This window comes from Pleurodeles waltl, chromosome 2_2 (genome assembly GCF_031143425.1).
Source record: "Pleurodeles waltl isolate 20211129_DDA chromosome 2_2, aPleWal1.hap1.20221129, whole genome shotgun sequence".
NCBI classification, from domain to species: domain Eukaryota; kingdom Metazoa; phylum Chordata; class Amphibia; order Caudata; family Salamandridae; genus Pleurodeles; species Pleurodeles waltl.
Window position 1 is genome coordinate 894,276,951 of NC_090439.1, and position 6,176 is coordinate 894,283,126.

Genomic DNA, 6,176 nt, shown 5'->3' on the forward strand with positions numbered 1-6,176 from the left:
AGCGTCGCTGGAGCAGTGTCTTTTAGAAGTGGGGAGACAGGCCGGTAGAGCTGGGGCCAAAGCAGTTGGTGTCTCCGTCTTCTCTGCAGGTTTTTCAGCTCAGCAGTCCTCTTCTTCTTAGGTTGCAGGAATCTATCTTGCTTGGTTCTGGGAGCCCCTAAATACTCGATTTAGGGGTGTGTTTAGGTCTGGGAAGGCAGTAGCCAATTGCTACTGTCCTTGAGGGTGGCTACACCCTCTTTGTGCCTCCTCCCTGAGGGGAGGGGGGCACATCCCTAATCCTATTGGGGGAATCCTCCATCTGCAAGATGGAGTATTTCTAAAAGTCAGAGTCACCTCAGCTCAGGACACCTTAGGGGCTGTCCTGACTGGCCAGTGACTCCTCCTTGTTTTTCTCATTATCTCTCCTGGACTTGCCGCCAAAAGTGGGGGCTGTGTCCAGGGGGCGGGCATCTCCACTAGCTGGAGTGCCCTGGGGCATTGTAACACAAAGCCTGAGCCTTTGAGGCTCACTGCTAGGTGTTACAGTTCCTGCAGGGGGGAGGTGTTAAGCACCTCCACCCAGAGCAGGCTTTTGTTTCTGTCCTCCGAGAGCACAAAGGCCCTCACCACATGGGGTCAGAAACTCGTCTCTCAGCAGCAGGCTGGCACAGACCAGTCAGTCCTGCACTGAACAATTGGGTAAAATACAGGGGGCATCTCTAAGATGCCCTCTGTGTGCATTTTTTAATAAATCCAACACTGGCATCAGTGTGGGTTTATTATTCTGAGAAGTTTGATACCAAACTTCCCAGTATTCAGTGTAGCCATTATGGAGCTGTGGAGTTCGTTTTTGACAGACTCCCAGGCCATATACTCTTATGGCTACCCTGCACTTACAATGTCTAAGGTTTTGCTTAGACACTGTAGGGGCATAGTGCTCATGCACCTATGCCCTCACCTGTGGTATAGTGCACCCTGCCTTAGGGCTGTAAGGCCTGCTAGAGGGGTGACTTAGCTATGCCACAGGCAGTGTGAGGTTGGCATGGCACCCTGAGGGGAGTGTCATATCGACTTAGTCATTTTCTCCCCACCAGCACACACAAACTGGCAAGCAGTGTGTCTGTGCTGAGTGAGGGGTCCCTAGGGTGGCATACGACATGCTGCAGCCCTTAGAGACCTTCCCTGGCATCAGGGCCCTTGGTACCAGGGGTACCAGTTACAAGGGACTTACCTGGGTGCCAGGGTTGTGCCAATTGTGTAGACAATGGTACATTTTAGGTGAAAGAACACTGGTGCTGGGGCCTGGTTAGCAGGGTCCCAGCACACTTCTCAGTAAAGTCAGCATCAGTATCAGGCAAAAAGTGGGGGGTAACTGCAACAGGGAGCCATTTCTTTACACTTGTTAATTGTGAAACTAGGCAACTCACAGAGTTTTGGGGCACTTCGGGCCCATGCGCATCAGTAGGTCAGGGTCTTTGGGAGGGTTCATGAATTGCATTTGTGTGAGGGAATATTTTATTTTTTTCCCTTTAACACATTCACAATTGGTAGCCAACAGGCATGGAAAATGTCAGTCACAGGAACCTTCTTGGATGTTGATGCTGTTTTATCAGAATCCAAGGTAGAGCGGGAGTGCTGACCTGCAGAAGTGGCCACCACTAACTGAATGGCACAGCTGCATACAGACCATGTACTGAGTATATCTCCTTGGGTGGAGAGCGATAACGTGTGTGGGCGTGTAAGCATGGGTGCATGCATGCGTGTGAATGTATGCATGGGTGACCTGCACAACTGCTTTCTAGATTGCCAGACTAAAGATGTTGAAATCTGGCTCCAGACCTTTTGTGCTATCCCCAGCAGTATCAATCCTTGGCTCTCACCAAACAATCCTCCCAGAATCCTCTTGGTTCTCCTCAAGCTGCGCGCAACAAAGACGCCACTCAATCCTGTCATGTTCCCAGCTCCAGAGCCACAACCCATCAAGCTAAAAAAACATCATCCTTTCCCGAAAAAGGGGAAACCTGCCCACTTCAAGGCAAAATACTGATGGCCTTCGCTGTAAGGATCCAGGAACAGATCATTCTCTCAGGCAGCGCACAGACTCTGCCACGACTACCGGCCACAAGGCACCCACGTGTCTCCTCAACCCATGTGCCCGCTCAGAAGCTGTCTCACCCCGCAAGTGCCTGTGCATAGAACCGCGTTGTTTGTCTTCCCCGGCATCGCACGTATCACCTTAACAACATTTTATATATATGTTCTTTTTAATCATTGATAGCAAGTGTAAGAATTTAGGAAGTAGGTGATTTTCGCTTTTTAATAATACAGGAGCTAGCCAACAGTTGCACATGTTTTTTTGTTGTTGTAATTTACAGAAACCAACACTCTTCAAGTTATTGTTGTTCATTGTAAGACAGATATTCCAATTTTGTTACTTCAGTTAAGTCAGAAATCTTTTTGATGAAACTACTGTGTAGCGCTTTGTGTTATTACTCCCACGGAGAGCGCCGCACTGCACTCCCAGGCACCAGTATCTATTACGGCTGCCACGATCCAGCATTTTATAACTGCCCCTCGCCTGGAAGCAATAAACCATACATCCAGAGGAAATTGCGATATGTTCTTTCTTGATCCCCACAATTGTGATTATTTCTCAATTATATATTTTTTCTTTCTGCCCTCTTGTTGACAAATCTTTCTAATGTGATGTTATCTCCTTGTGTCTAGATTGTAATGTAGTAATGGTTCTGTTCTGTAAGTATTCTTTTGCCTTTTGTCTAGATTGTAATGTAGTAATGGTTCTGTTCTGTAAGTATTCTTTTGCCTTTTGTCTAGATTGTAATGTAGTAATGGTTCTGTTCTGTAAGTATTCTTTTGCCTTTTGTCTAGATTGTAATGTAGTAATGGTTCTGTTCTGTAAGTATTCTTTTGCCTTTTGTCTAGATTGTAATGTAGTAATGGTTCTGTTCTGTAAGTATTCTTTTGCCTTTTGTCTAGATTGTAATGTAGTAATGGTTCTGTTCTGTAAGTATTCTTTTGCCTTTTGTCTAGATTGTAATGTAGTAATGGTTCTGTTCTGTAAGTATTCTTTTGCCTTTTGTCTAGATTGTAATGTTGTAATGGTTCTGTTCTGTAAGTATTCTTTTGCCTTTTGTCTAGATTGTAATGTAGTAATGGTTCTGTTCTGTAAGTATTCTTTTGCCTTTTGTCTAGATTGTAATGTAGTAATGGTTCTGTTCTGTAAGTATTCTTTTGCCTTTTGTCTAGATTGTAATGTAGTAATGGTTCTGTTCTGTAAGTATTCTTTTGCCTTTTGTCTAGATTGTAATGTAGTAATGGTTCTGTTCTGTAAGTATTCTTTTGCCTTTTGTCTAGATTGTAATGTAGTAATGGTTCTGTTCTGTAAGTATTCTTTTGCCTTTTGTCTAGATTGTAATGTAGTAATGGTTCTGTTCTGTAAGTATTCTTTTGCCTTTTGTCTAGATTGTAATGTAGTAATGGTTCTGTTCTGTAAGTATTCTTTTGCCTTTTGTCTAGATTGTAATGTAGTAATGGTTCTGTTCTGTAAGTATTCTTTTGCCTTTTGTCTAGATTGTAATGTTGTAATGGTTCTGTTCTGTAAGTATTCTTTTGCCTTTTGTCTAGATTGTAATGTTGTAATGGTTCTGTTCTGTAAGTATTCTTTTGTTCTGTAAACGTCAGTATCATGTCACCTGGTAAACTCTCCAAACAGCTAACTACATTGCCTATTCCAAAGTCCTTGCATTTGAGACGTTTATAATACCTGTATTAAAGAGGAGTTGATGTTATTATTAAGCATTTGTGTACTGTGTAAATACCAATAGGTGTTTGGACACGTTACATGTAGCCAGAACGAACCACCTTATATCCAGCCAGGGATGGTAGCTACTGAACCTAAAACTAGCTAAACAGACAAAAATCACCCAAAAATCTCAAAATACAGGAAGCAAGTATAGAGTGACCCGCCATACTAGGATACTCATCGGCTTTCAAAATGCCTGAATAGACGTTTCTTAAATTGTTTGATGAAAGTTGGAAAGGTGCTACGTTTCTTAGGTTTGCCAAGAGATAGTCCATGCTGGTGCTGCTGATCTGGGGAATTGCTAATTGTTGCCTATTGAAGGCTAGAATTTGGAAATACCTGGTCGTAGGGAGTCTTTCTTCGCAAACCTTTAGAATCTTTTGAGATTCGGATGAAGTCACCCAGGCAGAGGTGGTTGTTGTGATGCAAGGCATTGTGAGCAAGGGCACACAATTCGAACTAGATTTATGCTGGTCTAGCTAACCAGTGCAGGTCACACAAACTAAGTGTGAGGTTGTTGCACTTTTCATTGTGAACAAGCCTTGCTGCTGAACAGTTCACTTACAACAAGTATATCCCTGGCCTTCTTCGAGTCATGATGTTTCTGCTGGCTTAAGGGACAGCCATGCCAAGGTGTCGACATACCTTAGCGTTGCATAATGGGGCAGTGAGATATTTAATGCTTTATAATTTTAGTAGCAAGTCGTGATTTACTCTGTCCAGGGAGATGAGAAAGATCCAAATGTACCATACAGTACGGATTGCTCATACATTCAAGGTTGTGCACCTATCATCACAGTAGGTACATATTACAGAACAAATTATATAGTGGTGCAAGGGTCTGGAACGTCAGTCATTGCACAAAGACTCTGCATGTGAGGGATACGGACTCACAGGGCCATTAATGGTTGCATCCAACATAGGATGACATAAATACAGACAACCTCAGAGGACTTTTGAGCCAGAATAGACCAGTCAGCACACACACTACAAGTTCTGGATGAGGAAAACAACCTTGTACCGCAATACAAATAGCAAGATTGAAATAGTCAGCCCTGAAGAAGTCCTGAGGGAATTGAAATGCATTGGCTACAGTGAGAGGAACAATTTAAAAAAGAATACAAATAAAGAAAACAATTTTAAACCAAATAAACGAGTCTTCACATACTGTGGCTTTGTTTGAAGTGTCCTGGACTTTATTGAGTGTGTCTTATATAGGTGGCTTTCGTGACTTTGTAACTATCTCGAGGGCTGGGTCATAGGTGTTATGAAGGTCTTGCTGCTGTGTGTGCCTTTGTTTGAGGATAGGAATGAGAGGCGTTTACCTGTTCCAAGGAGATGGCACAAACTGATTGGTTCGAATTTGGAGGTGTTGGTGGGAAGACATTCTGAAGAAATGTGCAATGTGTCTACTTGAGATCCCATATTCCTAGTTCTTTGGTTAGACTCTTGAACGCTTATGTCCTTTGCCCTGAACCTTAACTTGGTTCACTTCAGACTGACAAAGTCTTCCTAGAATTTCCCTATGCTATTTTTAGATGCTTTATATCTTTAAGGAAGTTCTTTTATGGAACTGATACTTCTTCTGTTTTGCATTTGTACTTGGTAACGATTTGCATTGCTAGCTATCTGCTAGAAGGTATTGGATCACTTTACATTAGCACCAGTTAAGTTGCACAAGGATACATTCATTTATTCATTATATATTGCTGGATTGATTAATCATATCAAACATTATACTCAACTGACAATTGACTAGTTGAATTAATTAAGCCTGTAACTTTGACTATTTTTGATGAACCTTCATGGTTGGAAATCATCCTCTCTGTTAGCCTTGTGGAGCCAAATGGGTTTCCTTGTACTTTGACTTGTTGCACTGATGTTAGCACCCAGAATACACTTTCAACTGATAGCTAAAGGTCCATACAACCAGAGATACAATCTATTTGATGACTACAAAAGAACCCAGAGGTTTGGAAATGTGAGCTGTATCAATACCATTCTCTGTGGTTTTCTAGGGACTTTGTACATTTTTATCGCAACATCACCATGACAGTTTAGGATCATCAACAGGGCCTTACAAATTTACCTAAAGAAGCACCAATGTGTTCACTGTTTCCCTTCCTATGAAAATTGTGATACATAGCCATCCACCTATTCTGCAAACTACAGTAAAAGGATCATGTTTCTTCCACAATGAGCTCCTTCCAATGCCTGCCGATAGAAGCCAGTATTAATTCCCATGTTTTCTGCCATTTGTATAAAGAACATCACAAACTGACAGAGTGATTATCAGACCTATTGAATGTAGTTGCCTTTTCTCACAATCGGGCATTTTGTTTACCAATTCTACACCCAAGTGTAAGTCCCT